The sequence below is a fragment of the Argiope bruennichi genome, chromosome X1 (assembly GCF_947563725.1).
Source record: "Argiope bruennichi chromosome X1, qqArgBrue1.1, whole genome shotgun sequence".
NCBI classification, from domain to species: domain Eukaryota; kingdom Metazoa; phylum Arthropoda; class Arachnida; order Araneae; family Araneidae; genus Argiope; species Argiope bruennichi.
In genome coordinates this window covers 21,565,182-21,592,465 of record NC_079162.1, presented here as the reverse complement: position 1 = coordinate 21,592,465, position 27,284 = coordinate 21,565,182, and the positions used below count along the sequence as shown (strand labels likewise).

At 34.5% G+C, this 27,284-nt stretch overlaps 1 long non-coding RNA gene across 1 annotated transcript; it reads right to left on the bottom strand.

Moving 5' to 3' along the window:
• Window positions 1–5,722: 5,722 nt before the first annotated feature.
• Window positions 5,723–26,707, bottom strand: LOC129959463 (uncharacterized). The gene is made up of 4 exons (XR_008783436.1): window positions 26,642–26,707; window positions 23,423–23,641; window positions 15,358–15,417; window positions 5,723–6,335 (listed from the first exon to the last, which is right to left on the bottom strand). It is a non-coding gene; the product is annotated as an uncharacterized LOC129959463 (long non-coding RNA).
• Between the last annotated feature and the right edge of the window lie 577 nt (window positions 26,708–27,284).

Below are 27,284 nucleotides of genomic sequence, written 5' to 3'. Positions count from 1 at the left end.
TGCATTGCCTTTTATGGAACGTTATTTGGTTAAGACGGAAAAGAATTACAAGTCATTTAAAATAGTATTTAGATGGCAAATATTCAAGTTTAAAACAGGTTTATAAAATGGATTACGGACAAATATAATCCAATATACAAATATGTATAAAGAGCCTTAGAAATGGTATCTAATTAACCGGAATATTCTTATGGACGGGAGCAAATGGAGACAGAGAAAGCCAGTTTCTTCACCTTTAGTCTTATGAAAGCCAAAAGAATCAAAGATTGGGTACTCTATTTAGAATGATAATGATTCCGATGCCAAACCTCAAATACACAATATTCGTCTCCATTACGAAATGGAATAAATCAGATTACTAATAAGAGACTGTTCGAGTCTATCCAATTAGACAATTTCATTTTATAGACAGAACACTTTCATAGAACACGTGCGACTTGTGGATTTCGGGCAGTTTTTGGATCAAACCGGCATTTGAATTTTATTATTTAGGTGCTAAATACGATTATTAAAAACCCCAAAAGGCACCTTGGCTGAATCTGTTAAGAGATTTTGCTAAAAAAATTTAACAGGAAGTAAAGCATTGTTTTGCCTGCCTGGGATTTATCAGTCTCGAGATAAATTTCTGAAGATTAGTCAAAATTAAGTAGCTTACCAGAAGGCAGTAAAAGTTTTCTACGCAGTCTCTTTTCGCTCAGTCAAATTGAATTCCTAAATATTTAGGACAGAATATGTTCAAAGAATTGATCAGTATATGCCCATAACCATGGCTTATTGTTGATAGTCATTGGTGAAGTCAAACAAGTCATTGGCTTCTGGAATTTTCACTTGATATTTAAGTATAGTATACTTTTCAAGTTGAAATATTAAACTAGAAACTCAAAAGTATTGAAAGAATATTTTTAATATGCAATTCCCTCCCACTTTCCCACAACAAATGACAATATGGTATCCAACTTTAAAAAACTTGCGATAGTACAGACAATTGGAGAGTAGCTGCCTTGGATATTGAAAAACAATAATTCTCAGATGCAAGCCAACTGGAATACTTTCAATGCTAACCTTTTATTTTAACTTTCTGCACTGCCTAGTTAATCGTATGCATATTAAAATTGGCATCTTATCACATTGATAACAAGAGACGTTATAAGACGTCCGAAAACCGAACATTGACTGCCTATTACAGAGTTGTGATTATGGTTATTATAGACAGCACCATCTCATTTCTAGGTTGACTAATATTAAGAAATGGAAAATAGAATGACCATCCTCTGCAGACTAAACTGTTGACATTAAGGCATGACTACATAATAAAAAGCCGCAAATTGGACAGAACTCCTCAAGATACATCGGCCAAGAACAAACCTCACTTGGAGACTGATATTTTGCAGTTTTATATTGACATGTATACACAGATGACTCCAGGACCCAACTTGTAGGTTGTGTTATGTATTGCAGCTGTGTTATGTATACCATAGTTGACCCATCAAATTGGTTTTCGACGCAAAATTGGCAACTTTTAAAGACTCACAACGCACAACAGTTTAATAGAAAATATATAACAGCAATGCTTCTGAAGCATTCCAGCATAAAGGTAATTTGGACTAAAGCATATATCGAATAAAGAGTGAACAAAATAGATGACAAGCTTTTAAAACAAACATCCAAGAAAGACTGACCCTATTAAAGTATAGAACTTTCAAAGAGCTGCGCAAAAAGAATCTTGGGAAACCTAATGATGGAAGTCTGACAAGTACAGGAGAACCATCTCATATCAAGAATGAAATTACGAACACGATTGAGAATGGGAGTAATTCTAATGTATTTATCCCATTTAGAGAACGCTTTCGTATATTCTAGCCAACTGAATCTCAACTGCAGCTGTGTGAGTTCAAAATTGTATTTTATTAAATATGTATTGACAGTCATATCTATGACAAAGTTAGAAATGAATATGGAGGCATTGTGTTAAGCATTACAGCTAACAACCCACTTTTCAGAAAATTTGTTATCCAAGATTCCCAATCGAGTAAAAGGTCGAGTAATGCTTTTTGTTCTCATTTTAGTCAATGTTGAAATACTAGAATTCATATTTTCCGATATGCGGTTTCCTATAAGCTGAAGGGAGTGCCCAATTTTTTCTCTGAAAAATGCACGCAACTAGTACGGATTGTTTATTTTTAAGTTTTGCAGTAAATAGAACTTATTTTATCGGATTAAATAAGAAAAACTGATACACGAATTAATTCTTACTCGTAACACAACAGAAAATTTTACTTCAAATGTTCGTTGCATTTTCGAACTTGCATATACGACAATTTTCCCTCGACGAAAACTCGCAATTTGCTTTTGAAGACTTATGCTTAAAATTAAGGCGGAAGAATAAGAAGCCATTAGGAAAACAATTATTTCGAATTAATGGAACAAAGCACAAAAATCAATATTTTAGATATCGCAACGAAAAAAATTAACCTATCATGCAGTAGCATATTTTATTTCTAATGGGGAATGTATTAATCCAAAATTAAGTGGAAGTTGGTTATATTAACCGTTTGACGTCAAGTTTGATCTAAAAGAAACTAAATATATCTGAAAGTTCTTTTTATTTACTATCTTACCTATAATCTACATCCACATTCTGCAAATTGTATTTGCTATTATACATTTAGTTTTCAGAATTGTTTATGATTTTTAATTAGATTGCGCAAATTCATTTAAAAAGATTTTAGAATATTTTTGTCGCTTGAACTTAATTTTCAGTTTGGTAGGTCCAAAAAATGTGCCTACTAAAGGTATAATTAGCATGGATTACAGATGAATAACGTTTCCTATCTATGAACATTTGCGAATAAACGTCAGCTTAGGAGGGACTTGTCTAGCATCATGGCCAGATGACGATTACTAGGTCTGTTTTCCAAAATATCTTCTACAAGATAAAAACAAGACTAATTTTGTCGATCCCAAAAAGATAAGTGTCTAAAACATTAAAGTTATTCTAGATTACCATTTCGCGCAATTCCTTAACGTGCTCAATAAAATGCCTCAAGATCAGAAATTGCAGAAGGATTACAAAGATACAACAGCTTTTGTTTCTGTGGCATTCTCTAGATAATCTTGTGTCCTGAAAATAAACGATTCTTAAAATGAAGCAATATCAAAATCAGTTGCTGAATTTCCGATACAAGGAGATTGTGCAGTCGGGATATCTTGCCGATTTATCTTACCCTTTTGTGTCAATGTCACCTAAATCGCAATGTGAATCATTGTTAATCATCGATGTTTTATACAACACTCAACGAATAGCTGTAGTTGGCAGTACAGCTAACCATTGAGTGTTGCAATAGCAGCAATGTCACTACATATGGCTGCGTAAAGGATCCAGCTTAAGTGAAGATCTAGAGGAAATTTCAGGTCATCCTCCGAAATTGAAGGACGTATCAATGACAGCATGGATTATACAAGACACACTCGTGCTCCACCAGTCTGCTTAGATTTTTCACTCCATGAATAGGAAATCTATAACCGTGTCGTTTAACTGGACTACCCGAATGGCCGTCGTCATCGCCAACATGAGCGATGATTCCCCGTAGTGCCTCCTGAAGAATACAGTGCATCCACACGGCTCTCAGCATAGGAAATCAATCGTTATGAAAGCAAGTATTCCAGAAGCAACCGCGCAAGATATCGCTTCTGAAACTACATTTGCCAAACTGATTGTTGGCAGATTGTGAATAGTTTGACAACAATTATAATGATTTCTAAAATACGAGCTAGAAATTTCTTTTAGATGTAACCTGAAACAAACATGATTCCTATTCATTTCTTTCAATTGATTTCAACAACACTAAATTATAACTAACAACTATAGCTTTTCCAATCCCAACGCTACTATATAGATGACCCTTTAAAAACCCTGCATTCCATATCAAGACACGGAAGAGATGGCAACAAAATGAAGACTATACTTTCCTGCTTAATGTAACTTTCCTTTCTCTGCACGATGGTTAATTCTCCATTCGTTCATAAACCCATTACACGAACCCATGAACCGACCTCGAACTTCTGCTCCCTTCAATAACGGGTGTTCCTGTAGAGAGGCACAATAAAATCTCAATATTAATATGTCTGACACACTCGGGGGGGGGGGCAAAGGCAGACACACTCGGGGGGGGGGGCAAAGGCAGACACACTCGGGGGGGGGGGCAAAGGCAGACACACTCGGGGGGGGGGGGGCAAAGGCAGACACACTCGGGGGGGGGCAAAGGCAGACACTCGGGGGGGGGGCAAAGGCAGACACTCGGGGGGGGGCAAAGGCAGACACACTCGGGGGGGGGCAAAGGCAGACACACTCGGGGGGGGGCAAAGGCAGACACACTCGGGGGGGGCAAAGGCAGACACACTCGGGGGGGGCAAAGGCAGACACACTCGGGGGGGGCAAAGGCAGACACACTCGGGGGGGCAAAGGCAGACACACTCGGGGGGGCAAAGGCAGACACACTCGGGGGGGCAAAGGCAGACACACTCGGGGGGGGCAAAGGCAGACACACTCGGGGGGGGGCAAAGGCAGACACACTCGGGGGGGGCAAAGGCAGACACACTCGGGGGGGCAAAGGCAGACACACTCGGGGGGGCAAAGGCAGACACACTCGGGGGGGCAAAGGCAGACACACTCGGGGGGGCAAAGGCAGACACACTCGGGGGGGCAAAGGCAGACACACTCGGGGGGGCAAAGGCAGACACACTCGGGGGGGCAAAGGCAGACACACTCGGGGGGGCAAAGGCAGACACACTCGGGGGGGCAAAGGCAGACACACTCGGGGGGGCAAAGGCAGACACACTCGGGGGGCAAAGGCAGACACACTCGGGGGGCAAAGGCAGACACACTCGGGGGGGCAAAGGCAGACACACTCGGGGGGGCAAAGGCAGACACACTCGGGGGGGCAAAGGCAGACACACTCGGGGGGGCAAAGGCAGACACACTCGGGGGGCAAAGGCAGACACACTCGGGGGGCAAAGGCAGACACACTCGGGGGGCAAAGGCAGACACACTCGGGGGGCAAAGGCAGACACACTCGGGGGGCAAAGGCAGACACACTCGGGGGGCAAAGGCAGACACACTCGGGGGGCAAAGGCAGACACACTCGGGGGGCAAAGGCAGACACACTCGGGGGGCAAAGGCAGACACACTCGGGGGGCAAAGACTTAGAGTTTTACTTTTAATAAAAAGATTATTCAAAGTTAGAGAAAGACATTCAAACGAGTTCTCAAATTAGGAATCGTTGACACCACGAAGTAATACGATTAAGATAGTTTAACAGAAGGAATCTCCACCCAAAAGACCTTTGATATTATGGCTAATTTCCGAATGAATTGTGTTGAACAAATACAATTAAGCATTTTGTAGAGAAAGGAGAATTGCGTTAAACAAAGAAGCATCGCTATTTCGTTTGTTAGCTATTCCTTGCCTTGACGTGGAATATAGAATTCGTATAAGATAGTCTACATGGTAACGTTGCAATAGGAAAAGTTATGCTAACGAGTTTGTATTGACAACGAATAAAATTAACAAAAGTAAACGCTATTTAGTTTTATTTCAGGTTGTCATGAAAAATGCAATTTCTAGCTCATATTTGAGAAATAGTCATTACAGAAGTTGCCAAACTGTTCATAATCTTCCTACAATCACATTTAAAAAATGACAGAATTTAGAAGAGATGCTTGCGCGGTCACTTCTGGAGTACTTTCATAGAGTACGCTTTCCAATGCATAGAGCCTTGTCCAAATTCGTGGGTGCACTGTATGCTGCAAGAAGCACTACAGGGAATCATCGCGCATGTTGATTATTGGTGACGATGACAGCCACTCGGGTATTCGACACGGTTATGGACGTCGCACGCATGAAATGAGCAGATTGGTGGAGCACCAGTGCATCATCCATGACCGCCTGGCTTGTGCAAAGGTCCTTCAGTTTCGGAGGATGGCCTTAAATTCTTTCGGGAACTATATCAGATTTATCTGCATCCCTACAAAGTTCACTTTGAATGGCATTGCTGCTAAATATAATTTTCCTTATAAAAGCCATCAATATCTCCATACGATTTTCAACTCTATCGATGATGTACACTTTGAATTTTGAAGGTATTGACATAAAACGTATAGACAAAATTTCTTGACCACAGATATTGATCTTCTGAAATCAGAAATTTAATAACCGTAATTGTATTATCATATCCTAATTTTTCAAAAACCTGATATTTTCAAGACTGATTATCCCGAGAATGTCACAGAAGTGAAATTTAATGTAATCTTTCATTCTTTGCAACCTTCAGCAATTCCTAAAAATAAAAGGTACGTAGAGGAATCGCACAAAACTGAAATTAAACATTGAATTTATCCTAGATCTTTCTGGGATCTATAAAATTAGTCTCATTTTTATGTTGCGTAAGGGATATTGAAAGACGAGCCTAGAATCTTTCATGACAGATGACGATAAGTCCTCTATAGTCCTTTCCCGACCCTCTTATACCTTACTATCCACTACGTTTTCGATTCTTTAGCACTAGAATTTTTGACGATTGAAAGGGGAGAAACATGGCACCAAGTTATTTCTACATATTGCAATCTTAAAACAAATCCCTCACTAAATTAAGATCCTTCGTCCTTATGGTTCTTAAATCTAAAGAAACTTAAAGGGCTGGACAAATATTTAATTTAATAAAGATTTTACTTAACTGAAGTAAAGAATGAATTAAAAAAATAGTAATGTATTTGGGTATAATTTTCGAAGATCCTGAAGTATATTGGGAGTAATTCGATTCTTTTACCAACGGAAAAATGTATTTATTTCAAAAACTACCCTTGAATTTTCTGTTATAGAAATCTATTGAAAGAATCGACTCGCGTTTTAATAAACTGAAATTGTTCTAACTTGTATATAACCAAAAAGCTATTTTTAAATTTAACCGATGGGCAATTTTAAAATAGACCATTTTGAATAGCGGAAGTCTAGGGAAATGCTTTATATTAATGAAAAAACGGGGATAGGTCAACTTAGAGATTTAAACTTTTCAAGAACGGAGATCCAAAAAGTGTTCCCTTGGTAATTGCAAGATTTGTAAGATTTATACAAAACTCTAGAAGCTAATTTTAAAGTTAAACGCAGAGCGCGCTCTTCAGTTTTATTCCGAACATTGTTGTGCTGTTGTGTTCTTTACAGAGCGAGATGCCTTCTGCTAATGCGTTAGTATCTGCAAGTATCATTTATGCGTTCAACTAGGCTATGTTAGCTGTATTTAGAGTTCCCCTGAAATATTCACAGAATAAAGTAGCTTCTATTTCTCAGCATACTAAACTTATACTACTTATCCACTGGTCTATTTCTGCAATAGTATTAAATATGAAATTCACTTAAAAGAAGTGAACGGTTAAACATGCCAAAACCTCTCGAAACCAGTCGCATGACTACCGATAAATTAGACAATATAGGTTTCCCACACTGAGACTACAGAATGGCGACAATACATAGGATACTGCATTATAACAGTGAAATAGTAACAAAATTCCAAATTAGAGATAAAAGTGCCAAAGTGAAAGTTTCCGCCATGACTTGGATAAAAGAACGAGACAAGCATGAGAAGCACTAAATCTTCACACAACTGAATAACCGCAATGATTTTCCCAATACTGTAACGAAATTTTAAGTTGGGAATTATTTAAATATTCGAATTTCCAGAAAACCTTTAATGAAATAAAAAGAACACACTGGATTTTAAAACTCAGACTCCAATCCAAAATAAAACACAAGGCAGCTACTATAATTAAACTAGATGGGCATACATTGTTAGGATTTCATGTTGCATTCAGATTACAAGATTATTGAAAAAATGGTAATGAGACTCGCAGTCATTTTAAGCTTGAATATCCATGTTGCACTTCAATAACATTTATAGTATTGTTAGAAACTCGATTAAAAGATAAAGAACAGGGAAGTTTAAAATGAGGAGATTTGCCAAAGTCTCGAGTCCGAAATTTGACAATAACTATTCTCTTTATACTTCGTATACGAAAATGTTATGCAATAGATTTCGTTCTAGATTTTATGATCTTGGAATCTTGATAAAAATATGCTATATCCATTATTTCCTATTCAAGGAGTGCAGATTAGCAGCCTGTACTATCAGAATACTTTTAAGACTTATTTAAAACCAGGCAGTAAGCATTACAATGGCTTGATTCATTTGGTCCATTTCAAAATGGCCAAGCAAATGTGGAAATCCTATTCATGAGTTATTTCTACAGGTCAACTCAATAGAAAGGAATTGGAAAAACTCGACAAGATTCATTTCTTTACAGTATAAACCCAAGCAGAAAAGTTATGCAAAGGGGGGGGGGGGGGGGCAAGGATTCATAAACGAACAAGAATTCGAAGGCTCAAGAATTAGATATATAAGAAGCATAATTGGAAATTAGATATATAAAAAGATTCCACAGAACAATTTTGATTTCGATACATATCAAAGCATTTAATCGTCAATATTTGGAAAAAATCCTCTCAATTTATAAGATTCAACGAATTCGCTGTGCTAAACATACCAACTACTTATTTCATAATAAGGAGTTTTTTATCCAAGTTAAAAGTAGTAAAAACATAACACAAATGTATTGTAGCAACTTTTATAGGCATTACTTTAGAAGTTCGAGAAAGTTATCCTATCTCAAATTGCACAATATATAAATTTATTCTTATGCAGTATTAATGACAAAGTATAAACATAAGTTGAAAGCACATAAAATTAAATGAAATAGGGTAAAATTATGAAAAATTTCACCAACATTCATCTGTAAATTATCGTTGTATTCATTTTACCAGATATTTGAATACAAAATCAAAGGCAAAAGTTTGGCTTCCCAATATGAACTTAAGCTTTAAAATTAATTAATAAATTCAAATTTAATTATGTGTTTTCATCTTCAAAATTGATTTGGGGCATGTTTTTATTTTTCGACTTTAATTTTGAAAGCGTTTCATAATGCTCGTTTCCTCAATAACTTGATTATTTTATTAGTTATACTTCCTAATAATTCAATAAATTTGAGCACCTACAAATATTTAATAATGTGTTAGTAATAACAGATGATCCATGAAATAAGATGGAAAAATTTTATATCAAACAGAGGGCCAAACTGGATTTGAGAATTTTACGCGAACCATTAAAATACATAAAATTTTCTAAATTCTTTAGAAGGGCGCTTTTAGTGAAAATATTTTTAAAGGGGAAAATAAGTTTGCTATCGAAGTAAATTTTATTTCAAAGACTTGAAATACCACAGAACATAAGGGCATTTCAATATCCTCCGGAAATAAGAGTAGCGCAAATTTGAATAGACGTTAAATATGTAGTTAAACGCATCTATAATTATAGAACTCGCTCAATTTTTGGAAGAATTCTATACATTCTTTGACAATGAAGATGTTAAGAGGGAACCGCTGTTAAATATTTAATTAGGAATGGTTCTGGGTAAAATTTAAAATTCTATTGGATTATGAATTATTTCCATCTAGAAAACTGATTAGAAACTGTATTACCGGATGACTTATCAAAAGTAGCCGAGCAATGATATCCGACTTTAATGCACAAATAAGTATTCAATTGATATTTTTGGAGTTATACGAACTAATTTGTCGAATTTGATTCTGCATTTCGCATTCAGCTTTCAAGAACAATGTTTTATGTGTACTCCTAACAACTCAATGAGCCTCATCCTAACTCAATGAGCCTCATCCTAACTCAATGAGCCTCATCCTAACTCAATGAGCCTCATCCTAACTCAATGAGCCTCATCCTAACTCAATGAGCCTCATCCTAACTCAATGAGCCTCATCCTAACTCAATGAGCCTCATCCTAACTCAATGAGCCTCATCCTAACTCAATGAGCCTCATCCTAACTCAATGAGCCTCATCCTAACTCAATGAGCCTCATCCTAACTCAATGAGCCTCATCCTAACTCAATGAGCCTCATCCTAACTCAATGAGCCTCATCCTAACTCAATGAGCCTCATCCTAACTCAATGAGCCTCATCCTAACTCAATGAGCCTCATCCTAACTCAATGAGCCTCATCCTAACTCAATGAGCCTCATCCTAACTCAATGAGCCTCATCCTAACTCAATGAGCCTCATCCTAACTCAATGAGCCTCATCCTAACTCAATGAGCCTCATCCTAACTCAATGAGCCTCATCCTAACTCAATGAGCCTCATCCTAACTCAATGAGCCTCATCCTAACTCAATGAGCCTCATCCTAACTCAATGAGCCTCATCCTAACTCAATGAGCCTCATCCTAACTCAATGAGCCTCATCCTAACTCAATGAGCCTCATCCTAACTCAATGAGCCTCATCCTAACTCAATGAGCCTCATCCTAACTCAATGAGCCTCATCCTAACTCAATGAGCCTCATCCTAACTCAATGAGCCTCATCCTAACTCAATGAGCCTCATCCTAACTCAATGAGCCTCATCCTAACTCAATGAGCCTCATCCTAACTCAATGAGCCTCATCCTAACTCAATGAGCCTCATCCTAACTCAATGAGCCTCATCCTAACTCAATGAGCCTCATCCTAACTCAATGAGCCTCATCCTAACTCAATGAGCCTCATCCTAACTCAATGAGCCTCATCCTAACTCAATGAGCCTCATCCTAACTCAATGAGCCTCATCCTAACTCAATGAGCCTCATCCTAACTCAATGAGCCTCATCCTAACTCAATGAGCCTCATCCTAACTCAATGAGCCTCATCCTAACTCAATGAGCCTCATCCTAACTCAATGAGCCTCATCCTAACTCAATGAGCCTCATCCTAACTCAATGAGCCTCATCCTAACTCAATGAGCCTCATCCTAACTCAATGAGCCTCATCCTAACTCAATGAGCCTCATCCTAACTCAATGAGCCTCATCCTAACTCAATGAGCCTCATCCTAACTCAATGAGCCTCATCCTAACTCAATGAGCCTCATCCTAACTCAATGAGCCTCATCCTAACTCAATGAGCCTCATCCTAACTCAATGAGCCTCATCCTAACTCAATGAGCCTCATCCTAACTCAATGAGCCTCATCCTAACTCAATGAGCCTCATCATAACAACTCGTGAAAATTACTATTGAAAGCCTATGATTACTACATGAAAAATAACGAGCATTGTCATACTTCTGGCTTGCTTTTATAGCTAAGCATCAGAAAGATTGACATCTTTCGGTATCTTTATGAGAAATTTCAATTTTTTCCAGCACACTACCAAAACTGAAAGTATAAATTAAGCTTCTTTTGGTGGTAAAGGGGGAAATTGAATTTATAGTTATGAATATTTTCCCACCCTCTCACCAGCCGGCTGGTAGCTAGCTCGTCCTATTTTTTTTTAAGTAAAAGGGGGAGGGAAGGGTGCTATCCTAAACCTTTTATCCCCAATTTAATGTTAAATACATTAAGCTTTTCTATTAAATACCTAACCCTAATAGTTCGCGCGTACTTTCCCTTTATTTTTATCTGAATCTTTCTAAAATAAGAAGCCCATCTTTATACTTCAGAATTGGAACGAGGGAAAGAAATGAAATTTCTCCTTAACTTTCTGCAACTGAAATGGTGTCCAAGTACCTGCTGAGAAGTTATCGAGTTTCGATTTCATGACGCAAGGCTCAGATCAGGGCCAAGATGCACCACTGCAAATGTATGCTGACAAGTTGTGGTTTCATTAACCATTATGTTCATTTTGTATAGTATACCATACATACAACTTTATAAAAATTTTATAGTGGTAGTATATTTTTATAAAATCGTATGTATGGTATACTATACAAAATGAGATGCTATACTAAATGTATAGCTACCTACATACATTTTTTTTTTGTTTTGTTTTTGCTCAAAAAAGCAATCTTGCCACGATAAGAGTTAAAGAGCCAAATAGGGCCAAACTGTGCCAATCATGGTTTGGAGCTGTAAATGTAATATTAATGAAAGATCAATGTAGTATTAATTTTTGTATTCAACAAATTGAAATGAATATGAAATTCGCTATACTTGAACTGTTAAGATCGATAGTGTTTAAAAAGTTTTTCGAATGGGGACATTACCTTCGCCAAATCGATACGAATTTAGTACGCTTAAGAAACCAGTGGAAGTGGCCTCCTCAAAACATTCTCATACTCAAAAGGGATATCCCAGAGAAGGCCTTGTATGACATTGGCGTACAATACATACGAAATATTAACTTTGGCGTGAATTTAGCATTTACTGAATTTATCGTCTCATCCTTGGTGAGTGATTTGTCCATTAATTCCTGGTCTGAGGATTAATGGTATTCGAAAGTAATTTGTTTTAGACGCATTTTTCCAGCCAATTGAAAAGAAAATTTGACACAATCACTTATAGTCTCAAAATCAACGAAATGATATATTTAAATCGCCGCGTTTGAGTTAACGCACAAGTACAGATAGACGGTCAGGTCATTGTTAAATTTGGAAGGTTTCTGCTACATAGAGGTTAAATCTGTACCGAATTTTACCCATCTAGTTCTCTTCATTTTTATAGTTTTCGTTTTAAAATGCTCGAGCAGACTTCCTTTAAATGTATTTCCCTCAAACTGATAGAAATCTATATCCCGTATAAAGACATACCAAATTTCAACCGCCTAGCTCAAAGACGTTTTGAGTTTTGTCACAGACGGATGGAAGTTTCCCAAAAAGGTTTTTCGAATTTATGTAAATTTGAAATGGGGGGGGAGTCAATCTCGAGTTCGAATTTTTAGCGATTGCTATACTTTATACTACATATGCGAGAGCGTAAAAATGATTGACGATTAAAATCGAGACCTTCTGATAAAAATTAAGTGAATCGACGTCGGTTGATGGATACCGATTAATAAAAAGTTAGTGAAACGGGTTTGGTTAATACAAAATCGATTCATTTTCACTTCAAGCTCTGGTACAGGAAGCTAAATCCAGAAAGTAGGCAACATTGATAGAATGAAGTGCAATTTATTAGAGATTTATAGATTCTGGTCGTGAATTAAATATAATGGCGAAAAAATTCCTTCATTGAAGTATTTTCACTTTAATGCAAATGAAACATTGTTCCCACAGCTAATGTTAGTGATGAAGGATTTTGCAACAGTGGATTGAGAATTGTGTTCCTGCCATTTTACATTCAGTTCTCTAAACGCATTGCTACTGGTTATTTGAACTTTCAAAGAATTCGATATTAAGAAAGATGAGCATTAGGCACATAGTTAAATGGTCGAAAAATTTATATTTCCATCTTAATTCCATGTCTTTACTTCTGTATTATTGTGGTAGACACCATATTAATTTTTGAACTCCAATTTCAGAATCGTAATTCAGGACACTTTCTCACAATTGAAAATTAATAAACGCATAGCATTTCCTATTCTGATGCAATATTTTCCTAGGAGAAAAATGAAACCGAGGGAAAAATTACACAATTTACGAATTTACTAATACTCATTAATATTCGCTTTTAAGTTAATAAATTTCAGAGTATTTAATTACAAAATTAATGTCGCCATTTATTTAGTTTAACCGTGTGTAAACTCGCATACACTTAACATGCATCATTTACATTCTCGGCTCTGAAATTAAAAATTGCTTGAAGAGTCACGACTTAAGTCTTTAAAGGTAAAAAGTCAGATGACTTGATGAAGTCAATTTTATTCTCAGTTTCATAAGTATTGAAATGAATTTTTTCAATCAGACGAATTAAATATTGAATACTGTTCGGTGCTCAAAGTATTGAGTTTATTGGATTAAATTTCTTTTGTTCAACGGTATGTTATGGGTACTTAACTATAATTTAAAACGGTTTCAAATTTACGTTTTTATATTTACATGGTCTATCAAAACCACAAGACAAGATATCGTATTCTTCACAGACAATAGTTTTATTGATGCGTCGAGGTTTCTATACTATTATTCGGTGCAGCCACTTATAGAAGGATTAGTTTCGAATTCTAACCTTAATAGAATGAAGATTTTTTTTTTGGGGGGGGGGGAGACGAATGTGAATTTGTTTCCTAGAATATTTAAATATGTCTGAATTCCAGATAGAAAATGGAGAAATCCATTGAGAGTATTACTTCTAAAGATTTTTTTTATATTGATTAGTATAAAGAGTTCCTTTTAAGCGAATGCTATGAAGTGAGACATCACATCCAACTTTCCCAATGTTTCTCGCTTCAAATGATTGGAATCTGAATAGCCATCCGACTGCGAAGGCCTGAAGACTTAATTTCTATAATTGAATCTATATTATGTACACAGATTTCTCCAACATAAAGGCCAAATGCCTCATTGAAGTATGTTCCACCAATTAGAAAATTGATCAGAGTTCGATTTTGTACCCATAATCGTAATTTTTTTTATATTTCTTTCAAATACACTGCAAGTATTGCTTCGATAAGAAATTGGCAGAGAAAAACCTCATCAGGATTGTTACAATACAAGTCCTCAATGTCAAAGCATCAAATGGTTTATATTTTAACTATAACCTTATTTTAGAAATTCATGCTCAAAAACTATTTACTACTGTTCTTATTGTAATTGAGGATTTTCGGAACAACTTATTATAGAAACACTATTGAATAATCAATTTCTACAATCTTAAGAATTCTGAAGTTGAATACTGAAACACACCCAAGTTCATTTGACAGAAATTCACTAAATACCCTCAAAATTGCCTATGATAGCTCATTTTTTCAGGAACTGATGCACAAAAGTAATGCTCCGACTTCCTTTAAGATTTCCAAAATATGTCTCTTTGCACAAAAGCCTTCCCAGCGACTTACTCTAAAGAAGAGCCGCTTGACAAGAGACTGAACTGCCGTACTTTCATTGAAGTATTCCGGGCTTTCAGAACTGGAAAAGGATTTCTACACTACTTCGCAATGAACTATCCATAACATTTAAAACGATTAACATACTTAAAATTAGACATCTAATGGACAAAAGAGAATCAGTCATTTCAACTTCTGTATCAAGATCTTTCGGATGCAATTGCGAAAGAAAATTGCAATTTTTTCTGCTAACAAGACCAGATTTTTGAAATTTCGTTGAGACTAGGAAAAATCTGCCACAGAAGTCTGATCAAATATTAAAGAGCACTTGCTAAAACAGTCTACAAATGGGATTTAGAGTCTGTCAAGCTCTTCAAGTATTCATTGCACATGCTCATTTAATATCTTTAGAAACATCCTATTTTGGATAACATACTATAAAGATTTCTTAAATAATCCAGAAAATCTTAAATTATAATTAAAAATATATTTGAAGTCAAAAAATATTACCATGTTAAATTCGATTACTTGGGATCATCCCGGACTGGATTTTCTGAAGAACCAACAATCCTAAAAAGAAATAGCTTTATTTAAACCTTTATATATGCAAGATTGAGAAAAATTAAAGTATTATAAATTTTAATAAGATTAAATTTAATCTACCAAATATTACTTAATCATGTCTGAACTATAAGAAAATATTGTGAACGTCAAAAAATTCGAACTAGGGATTTTAACGAATCTACGCTTTAAGCCATTCCGCATCTGAAAAACATTTTCGGAATTTTATCTTACTTGAACACTTGCAAACCAAATTCGGTGGATGAAATTTGGTATGTGGTCTTTACGCATCTTGTAAATATCGCTAGATTTCTAGAAAATTTGATACGAAAACGAATGAATACGATAACTACAAAACTTAAAGGGCTATATAGATAAAATTTGGTATATAGAATTAGCATTTAAGGTGTAGAATACAAAAGGAAAATTTCGAAATAAATCTATTGAGATTTTATCAGTTCTGTACTTTCCTATGGATATAAAAGTGGTAACTCAAAAACGCAGCGCCATAAACGTCGCATTTATAACAAATGTTATTTGTCTATGTAATTTTACTAAATTGAAGTTTTGATAAATTGTGGCCTCACTCGAACAAAGATTCTACATTTCTGAATATATGGTTCATCGAAAAAATTCTCCACTTCAAGAGCAAGACGCATACAGGGGTTGAAAATAAAGTTGAGCACCCGTGGAGTTCAATCTCGTCCAAGTTCAACAAGTATATGTGAAGGAAGTATGACAATTAAGTAGAAAGTATCGAAAAAATTTCTGCAAGACTCCATCCAGTTGATTCTTATCTGTACACAGTATACAGAGTTAGATACCAAACGGTTATTTCGAATTGCAAATGTCAGTAGGCTGACCAGTTCTTCGAACTCGATAAAATAAATTTTATCATACTAAATGAAAATTCCATTTAACATTAAGCCGTCAACATTTTTATTGGTTAGATATGTACGTAAATTGGATAAACACGACGAAATGACTCCAGAGTGTGATTCTGGGGCTATATCGAAATTTCATATTTTGAGAGCTCTAAAAATTGAAGCGCGGCATGGAGCAGGTGACACGGACTATATAAAGACCACCAGTTTTTTTTCCATCCAACAAAAATTGGAATGGCTTTCTCCAAACTCATTTAATAAACGTTATACTTTCGCATAAAACTGAACCTTGGGCAAAATATGCCAATATTTTGCATGGCATTGGTGATTAATAGTTACTGAATATTAATCTTTGGCGTAACTGGCATTTTCTCGTATACGATGTATAGATAAAGTATTGTAATCGTCAAAAAATTCAAACTCGATATTGACGAGTCTCCACATTTTAGAAGTCGAATTAGATAAACATTTTTGCAATTATATCAGTCCGTCCGTGTTCTTCCAGCCTTAAATCTATATGGCAGAACTGAAAAAGCTTTAACCTAGACGTATGAAAACTTATTCCTCTGAGTAAACTATCCGAAATTGTAGCAAAGTTGACAGTGAAATCTTATGTCGAGGAGGCATAAAGTTGAAAGCAATTTCCTTAAAGTAACTGATTGTAAAGTATAAAGTCAATGTGTTCATTACTGGTGCAATCAAAATAATACGATAAATGTTAAAATCAAAGTTCAAATGAACATTACCAGATCTTGGTCAACAGATTCGAACCATTCATCCTTTCTGTCTAACATTTAAACAAACTGAAATCCTTCGGGTCTTATGAAATGGATCCTTAATCCACTCGTAACTTGCTATCAGTTTGTCGTCAGCATGAAAATACTTTAAAATTCTTTGCCAGCATGGCTAAATGATTTTCAATGGGTACAAAAACAACTTTTACATGTTCTTCTTCAGCCTTATAAGTTTTAGTACAATCATTCACATTTGCAAACATTAGGTTTTTTGCTTTAAATTTCTGTTCCACAATTCCAATTTTCTACAAAAAGCATTAACTTTATAACTCGTATCCAACATATGTGTATTTGCTTCTTGGAGTTGAAGATTCATGTTATTTAATTTCTCGAATATGTCGACCAAGTACCTCAATTTCATCAGAAATAAACCATCGCAAAAAATGTTCACTGAGGCAATTTTTGTTTTACAAGTGCTTGTATACCTTGGAATCTTCCGGACATTGAACGAGTACCATCGGTGCATATTCCGACGCAATTTTTCCCTTTTATGTTTGCCTCGTTCATAAAATCAATTAAAATAGCAAATAATGCGAGCTCGGATGTTTTGAGTTCTATTGGCTTGCAGAAAAGTAGTTCTACTACTGACATATCACAAATTCGAACATAGGCAATTAAATGAGCATCTTTATTACTATCTGTTGCTTCGTCAAGCTGTATGGAAAACAATTTGTCACGCTACTTCGGGAAAAGCTGACACTGTACATCTTCAGCTATATCGCCAATTCGACAAGCAACAGTATTATTTGAAAGAGGTATGGACCACAATTATTTTGAAAAATTATCTCCAAACATAGTGTCTACAATCTCAATTGCTGCTGACAAAATAAGCTCTACACCAATGGTGTGAGGCTTTTTACATCTGGCTATTTTATATGAATTTTGTAAGATGCAATTAAAGCTTTTTTATTCACAGACAAAGTTTCTTTAAAAAATGATTTTTGCTTTCTATATGATTTTAATTTTAATTCAAAGAATTCTCTGGGTTTGTTGACGTACTCACTATGAAGCGTTTAAGTTTATTAGGTCTTAGGCCAACATTTTTAAGCAAATGATACTCAGGAGCCTTTCTTCATTTACTTCAGTACTGGTAAACCCAAAATTTAAGTATTCTTGAGAATATTTCCTTGATTTTATTTTCGGAATCACGCTCGTCTGCGGACTTGTTGATGCTTGACTATCGTCTAATGCTTGCTTACTTCCGCTTAAAAATGTATTCATGAGTCTGCATAAATCTGCTGCTGTGAATATTTAATATGGTGAATTACAATTAACACGAAACCATATATAACATACATTCACGATAGATTCGATAGTGATAGAAGGATCGACTCGAATGAGACTGGCTGGAATTGAAACTTGCATTATCGAACATTTTCCTTCTTCCTGTGAGAAAGCATTTGCTCCACGCATGCTCGAGACGGCATCGGTCGTGTGGATTCCCTTCCACAAACATTACTTTTTTTTCTCTTTAGTTTAGTCATTTAGTAAATTTTATTTCTTTATTCGAAAAAATGTATTCCTAGCTCACCCCGTCTAGGTTAACTTTCAAAAACGAATTTTTCTACTTTCATATTTTTTTAACGTTATCTCCCTGTTTGGCGTACATTTTAAAAATATTTATAATGTTTAAATTTTCTCCGCTTTCATTCGCTTTATCTGTTAACCGCCCGCTTGTCCCAATTGCAAGATGTGGTTTCTCGCCAACGTTGGTGGCTCACTTTTACTCTTTGGCAGTTCGTTTTTGTTTTGGCAATTAGTTAAAAATAATTTAAAAACAGAATCCAAAATACTCAACTTACATTATTGTTGTATACACTTTATTGTAAGCGGGGGACGCGATGAAAATTATGATTGAAAACTGGGCCACGAATACTGAAAGGTTGAGAAACGCTGGTCTAAAGTACTTGCATGAGGCGAGTAAACAGCCAAATTTGCATTGCAGTTGCTGCCAACCACAAATCACGAAACTTGCAAAAAGGTCGGGTTCGAATCGTTTAGTTTACTTGAGACTATGGCGCGGAATTGGAAAAACAAAGACACCATCAAAATTCGGATCCGAAATAAATTTTGTATGGATCTTTTCCAAATGTCCAACAAACTGTTTTCACTCAAGATTTGTAGATTTCAGTCAAATTTTGAACAAAATCCGTTCAGTGGATATCTGTTCGAACTTCAGTTAACGCAGCAATTACAAAGAGAAGGGATCTAAATGGATTAACTTCGGTACACAGATTTAACATCTATGAAATTTTGAGCCAAATCCAATTTGGTTGACAGTTGGTCGATTTATACTTTCAGAAACGTGTTAACTTGACTTAAGTGTTACAAATTTGGCATGTGATTGCGACTACAAGTGTAGACTTTCTTTCAAACGGTAGAAAAAATTGCATAAACAAATTCGATTTTCAAATACTCTTTGCCTTAAGCCAAGGATTAATCGGGAAAAAACTCGCCAAACAAAAGACAGATTCAATAAAAATGGCAAACTGATGTCAAGTTAGTATTTCTTATCTATAGTATACTAATGCCATGCAAGGCGTTCTCTGAGCTTGACTAAGATTAGTTTGGTTCAGTGGTACAAAGACCAATTTGTCGTACGTTATTTTTCAGGTTATGTTTGATAAACATTGTTAAAAGCAAGTCATTTTAATTCGAATATCACCAAGTAAAGCATTTCGGGCCCCAAGGGTGTCAATTGACATAACGATATGTGCTTCAAAGTGGCTTGTCTAAGTAAAGTTTTTGCATATACATAAAACATGCTTAATGCTTAAAATACAATTACACATGTCACATTTGACGTTCTCTGGAATAATTTATTGGAGAACATGCGAGAAAACTTCGTGAAACCACTCACTGGTTGCTAACTGATTAAAACAAAAACTTGTCAGATATAAATGTAATCTGAAATTAATAGAATTTTGTATGATTATAAATTGCGTTTATATGCATGTAAAAGTACAGATCGATAAAAGCCAAATTTGGAGACGAATTTGATTCCAAATTTAACCCGCATCCACATTTTAGATGCTAAACTTGTGTATCAAACTATACGTTGGCTGCACTTAACTATGCGTTGGTTCTGCAAGTTTTGTATTTACTGCGTTCGTTTTACTCGGATAGCTTCGACTAACTTTCTCCGATTAGATTTTTTTTCTTTCAAAATTTGACAGAACTATTAATTTGATATTAAGTCCCACACCAAATTCATCTGTTTAGCTCAAAGCGTTTCAATTTATTTTCACTGAAAAACGGAAATAAATGCCAAAAATGCGATTTGGATTTAAAGATATCAGAAAAGACTCGTGAAAAACCCCTAATTGAGTTTTTTTGCAAATTGCAATACTTTGTATGAGAAAGTAAAGTTTGATGAAATCGGCGTAATGGTTGTGGCTTGAAGATTATCAAGGCTTTCGTCAGAAAATGAAATAGCGCGAGATTTTTCTCGCCCTATTTTATATTCTATTCCTGCTAATTTAATATATCTGCGCTCTATATACAAAACCGTTTGACCTAGGACTAGTAAACTTGTCAGAAACGTATTTTAGAGGGTGGGAATTTCACTTCGGGAAAAGGTGCAAATTTCAATCAGAATTTTCATTAACTGAAAATGAAGCGATATATCGGCATCTTTCCTCTATGACTTCCGAAAATATAGCACAAATGGTTTTTGCATCATTTTATTCAAAAAATATTAAATTATACCAATGTTAACTTAATTTATAAGTTCCTATTTTTAATGAATTTTAAGAAAATATTTTAACTGTTTTCAAACAATTTATTTCACAAAGAAATGAAGAGCGTAGAAAAAAGTAGTTCTAATTACCATGTTGCAATTACGCTGGCAAAATCCCCAGTTAAAAGAATGAGTTAACTCTGAAATTTTAACCTAAAAATGCGATTTTTAGCATTTTTAGGTATTATTGTGTATGAAATAGACTATGAAATGCGATATTTTCTAAAAACGCAATACGAAAAAAGTTCTACGATATTTTAAAATGGTTATCAGTTCAGTAATTCAATCTTATTTAAGGCATATATAGCTTAATACATAGGATATCCACATTAATCAGGGACAAACAGCTGATTTCTACAACTTTTTTAGATACATGCGCGAATTTAAGTGAGATATTTTATATAGTTTGAATCAAATATTCCTATAAATTACGCTTACAGATTTTTTATACATTAAGAATTTTTTTTATACTAATCCTATATTCTATAAGCCATTAAATATTAATGTCTCAAGCCTATTTTATTAAAAGTTCCACTCTTTCGCAATTAAAATGTATTAAGTTATGAAAATTTGAATGCCTATTCTGTAAAAAAGCATCGTCTTGATGAAAATGTGCTACTCAGGGCACGGAGTTTCTAAGGCCGATTGTCTAAAATAATGCAATTGTTGATAATCTTAAATGATATTCAAAGCATTATAACTAGATCAGGCTTGATCTCGGAAGACAACCGTTAGACGCAAGATAATTCTACTGACCATGATTTACAGGATCGAAGAATTGTACTTCAGAAAATTATGAATTCTGCGTTATACATTTATTGATTGAAATAACACTTGCCGCATTCAAATCTTTTTGAAGACAACTAAATTTGACGAATCGGAAGTTCTCTGAATTCTTTCACATACTGAATTATAAAATATTTTGCGATGCATGTAAGCTTACAATACTGAAAGATTCGATTTTCTGTAATTAAAAATGACTGGTTTCAGTAAAAAAAATTCGCATTTATTGAAGTTTTCTTTCATTTCAAATTCAAATCGTACGGCAAATTGAAGACGACAGAAAATTAGATATGAACAAAATGTCGTAAGGCTTCTGTAATGTGAGCTATGGAACTGTAAATTTGAAGCTTAATATTTTGATTAAACTATAAAGAGAGCAAGGCACATAAATAATTGAATTTTGGGAGTTTTACACTTGGTGACCCAGCTGGTCAACAAAGGCGGCTAATATTAAATAAGCCGCATTCATTTTAAAACTCAATTTATGCATGAAAGAGCACATCACTGCGTGCAATTGAAGTAGTGGAGTGCATGAGCAGTTTCATCGGCATTTGACTAAGATGGCGTAAATTTACTCCTGAATTCAATAGGCTAAAAAGATTCTAGATGGCAACAGATCCATTAACCCTTTTGAGCACATTTCGGATTTTAATTAACAGTTTTGAAACATTTCACTTTAATTTTATGAACAAATTGAAAAATGCTGAAAGGACGATTTTAAGTAGAGTTTATGACTGAAACAGCCTGTTGCTAATTGGCTAGACTGCTTTAGTTGAGTAAAATTATTGGGAATAGCGGTAAATTTAAGTATCTTACTTTACAATTTATAACTTATTTCAACACTGAAGAATAAAATATATTCTTAAATGTACAAATAACCAGTTGAAGTGGTCACCAAAACTCATACTCTAAAAAGGTGTTATTCCAGAGAACATGTTTCATGGCATTGGTGTACAATTATGAAATTTCAATAAAGAATTTATCGTGTAATCCTAAATTCATAAGAATGTTACGGAGTCTCCATTAATACCTAGCATGCGGTTAATAGTACCCGAAAAACTGTTTTAAACGCGTTTATCCCAACCGATTGAAATCGGTTTGACCCAAAGCCACATTTTTATATTATATAAACATGTTTACATGCTTTTGAAATTAGACTGACCGACCGACCGACGTGAACCCCTTGATAGATTTGATTCAAAATTTAATGGTCATCTATACTATAGATATTAAGCCTGTACCAAGTTTAGTTTAGCTATATTAATGTCCCGTTTTAAAGCAAAACTAGTCTATTGAAATATGTACCAAGCTTCATCTGAACTTTCGAAGTTAGTGCTAATTTGTATTTCAACAGCAGGGCAGATTTCTTTAGGACGGATTTTGCTTATAATTTGGCAAAAATTTAGAAATCGTATGTAAAAACCGTAGTCCAAATTCACCCGTCTGTCTCAAAGTATTTTTGAATTGTCTATCACGGACGAACAAACTTAGTGTTATTCATAATCGCGATGGTCAAAATCTCGAATTTGAATTTTTCGACGATTACAGTACTTCATATGTTAGAAAGTAGGAATGAACATAGAGTCGCAATTAAAAAAAAATCAACACTTCTACCAAGCACATGCAGCAGACTCATTTAGTAATATACTTAGTAGGATTTTATTGTCAATAAATAGCATTAGCAATTGAATATTGTAATTTTAGGAGACAATTTTAAGTAAGCTACTTAAAATATAACATTTAGCATTTAGGCTTAAAAGTTGAGATGAGGTATAAATTGCAAATTCAGAAAATTGATATTTCAGTTTACTTACATTTGTAAAAGTCCCTTACAGGCGTAACGCATCTCGGATCCAGCATTATCCTTGTTGAACTTGGAATAGCTCCAGCAGATAATTACGGAAGTCAGCCTCCATTTCGTTTTCACATTCGATTCTTGCATAGCAAGTCTTCTAAAATCCCGCCATTTTTTAGAATTTTCTCGAATAACCAAGTATCCAGGCAATAGCAGATGAGATGACAGGTTAAAATAGCTGAAAAGAGCGGAAATACATCAGTGAAACGTGTTTAAACTGTTCACAATTTAAAGATATAGAAAATTACATGATCCTTAGTGATCTCAGTTTATAAAACATTGAGAGTGATTTATTTTGCTAATCAGATGATGCAACTTATTTGGGGCATTATTTTAATTTCTATGAAAAGGGCATTGGGTAGTGAAGCGTTTTAGTGATTTGCCTTTTAAATTTATATTTTTACTTAACTGCAGATTAAAAATTAAAAATTCAGTAATCCGATGCACGAGTTACTCATCGTTTGCGAAACTTTTAATAAAGAATTAAAATACATCATACTGGTTTTGAGCTGATGCTAGATAATCAGTTTGAATTTTTTTTTATGTGGAACAAATACTTGACAAAATATACCGAAGCGTCTTCAAGAAATTCCCCAATACAGATGTTCACAATTTTAATGCTAGGGCAGGAGGATAACCATTGTTAAGGCCATGACCACCACGAATTTTTATTAAGTCCGCATATGACCGTTTTGTACTTCAATATTATAGTGAACTGAGAATGTAAGGATTTTTTGTCGATTGAAATTAAAATTGTTAGAAATTAAATTTTTGTACGAAAATCACATGGCAGATTTCATCTTACTAAAATGTTGAGTTTTTATCACATGCATAGAGACAGATATTCTTACTGACAGTCAACTCATTGATTAATTTCAAGATTTGGTACAGATAATTTAGATGTAAAAATTGTACCAAATATCAAGCGTCTACCTTTTTATGCTTCATAGCTGTTGTGTTGCACTCGGACAGATGTTCTGTGAATGGTTTTGGTCCAAAATTGAATCGAGATCTTAAAATTTTGAGCTACGTTTTATTGTTGTAGCTCAATGAGTTTCGATTATGGCCATATACAGACATCTCTGAAGACAGTTTCCGAGCTCGTGGAGGACTGAAACATGACAATTCAACAACTCGAGTTCGAATTTCAGTGATTATAATAAGCTATGAGAAATGGCATGATAAATTAAAACCCATCAAAACGCAAAGCATAACTAATTAGATGCCACATAATCCAATCATTCCACTCCCCTAGATGAAATTTCATTTAAGATTGAAATTTCAGAAAAAAACGCAATGGATAATTGCAACGTGTATAATTTTGAAATGTGAACGCCACAAAAAATTTCTACATAAATAATTGAGCAATCAACTAAGTTAGCAGTATTTTTCCCTTGTAACCATACGTTGCATTTTCGACATCAGAGTGGCTCGTTTTGGTCCGTTTATCTTCAAAGATTAACTCTACACTTGCATGTAAAATCTTTGCTTTCAACGCATTAGAGAAGCTACTAAGCTCACATTATAGTTTTAGGCGAATTTTTAAAGTTAAAACAATATAAACATAACAAAAACACACTTAAGCAATTAACATAAACAAGTTAAAACAAAGTATAAACAACATTCCAGCTTCAGATGCCCAAAGGATCGCGACATGCAATTCTCAATTACAAATACAGGCCCTTTCAGGTTGGAGAGTATTGCAGACTAACCACTTATTGATTTGCTGGGAATATTGCTTTCGTTTTATGTTAACTCATAAATACAACTTAACGCTCATGATTCTCTCCTCAACTGAAGCATGTTCTTAATGAAGCATAATTCCATGACATTGTTTAAAGGTTTATTAAGTTTCTCAATATTAAGTTTCCGAATATTCTATTTCAAATTTCGAGTAATCTTTTGAGGTAATGCAATTACAGTTTGTTTCAGGATTAGCAGAAGTGTTTTTTCCTGAAGCTTTCAGAAATGGAAGGAAGCCATGCGATTGCTATTTGATGAAACAATACAAATGGTTTAATATCATTACAATAATGTAATGCAAGAAAAACTAATAGTTATTTTAAAAAATGTCAAAATTCAGAAAAATTGTATGGCAATAAGATTTCCTTAGACGATTTTTTAAATTTTAAGAAGACGCAGAAACTAAATTCTTACTTCAATGTTTCAGGAAATAATGACCCAAGAAAATTCAAGTTTCATTTAGTATGCAATTAAGGTTTCATAAAATCGCATAAAGATAAACATTTTCATCTTATAAAGTATACCTGTGTCGAATTTGATAGTTTTAATGGCTGTCTTGTAAACTTCCAGCACAAATATATATACTTCCTTTTTAAGTATAGATTTCAAAGTTCAAGAGAAAACCAGCCGAGATAAAAAAAAAAGTAACAAATAAACAGTTAGAATTGAAGTATACTTTGAGAGATTAGAAGTTTTATTAAAAAATTGGTCGGAATATGTTTGAATTCCATTTTTCAAATTCTCATAATTCTATAGATTCAGAATTTATAGTGTAGGGATAAAATGCAGTTAGAAAGTTACTGTTTTGCATTTGCGAACTAAATATTGCACATACTGATCTAGTCATAAAGGTTTTGAACTTAAAGGTTGTGACCCAAATGGACAAGCAAATTGTTTGTCGTGATATGCCGTTGAAACTTTTAATTGATAAATTTCTTATTCAAACTTCAATTAAAAATTCTTCAACAATAAAACAATTGTTATAAGCCAATAATTGGAGCTTAATCCACATATTTCTCTTAAATAAAAAGAGTAGAAGTAAATGCTCAAAAGACGTTCAAAAAGTGTCGAAAACGTGATTAATTAATTTTCAGAACAATGGTTCACAATTACCAATTTGGCATTCAATAAAATTGCGTAACAAAACGGATACATATTATACGCTGGCTGAGAATGAATATTCCATAGATAACTAACTACAGAAACATTAAAAACTAGCGTCAAACATTCACTTTCATTTGCAGCAAAATACTTGCAGGGTTATGAAAAAATTGACTTCTCAGAAAAATTAGGTTACAAAAACAGGAAAATTCTCAAAAATGTTCTATAATTATCAGTTTATAACCTAAAGCAAAGTACCAGAAAACATCTGCAATATACTAACTATTTACCGAATATAATAAACAACTTCCGATAGAGGCACGAGAAAAATTACCTTATTCAGATTAACAGGAGTCTGTCTCAATCCTAAGGCAGTCCAGGACTACCTTTCCTGATACAGAATAGAGACGAAGTGAGATATCACTATACCAAAAATCTTTGCAAATTATAATCTACTTCACTTCAAATCAATGGACTAGAGCATAACTCCTTAAGCTATGGGTCCAGGTTCTAATCATGATTGTTTGAAAACTTTTTATGCTATTAAAATTTCGTCAGCCTTTGCAATATGGATTTTTTTTATTTATTAAGTTACGATAAATAACTCTATTTAGTTCTAAGAATTTCATTCCAGTTTTACGAATAAGCAAAATAAACTATATTTCTTTTTAAATTATTTTCTTGCAGATCAGTTATTTGTTTTTGTTTTCAATTTCTTTGATTATGAATACACTTGAGAACGCCAATAATATAAGCTCAAATGAGGCTACATTTGAAAAAAATATTTGAAGCCCTGGTAAAGAACTCCAGGATAGAATAATTTTCTATTATTATGTTCATGACTTTTTAGAATTTAAGAAATAATTTTGAAATCAACAACAACAGCAAAAAAAAAGATGAGTTAAATACTAAATTGTAATAATAAATAAATACTAAATAATAACACATATCGCAATCCAGAAGGCAATTTTAAACAA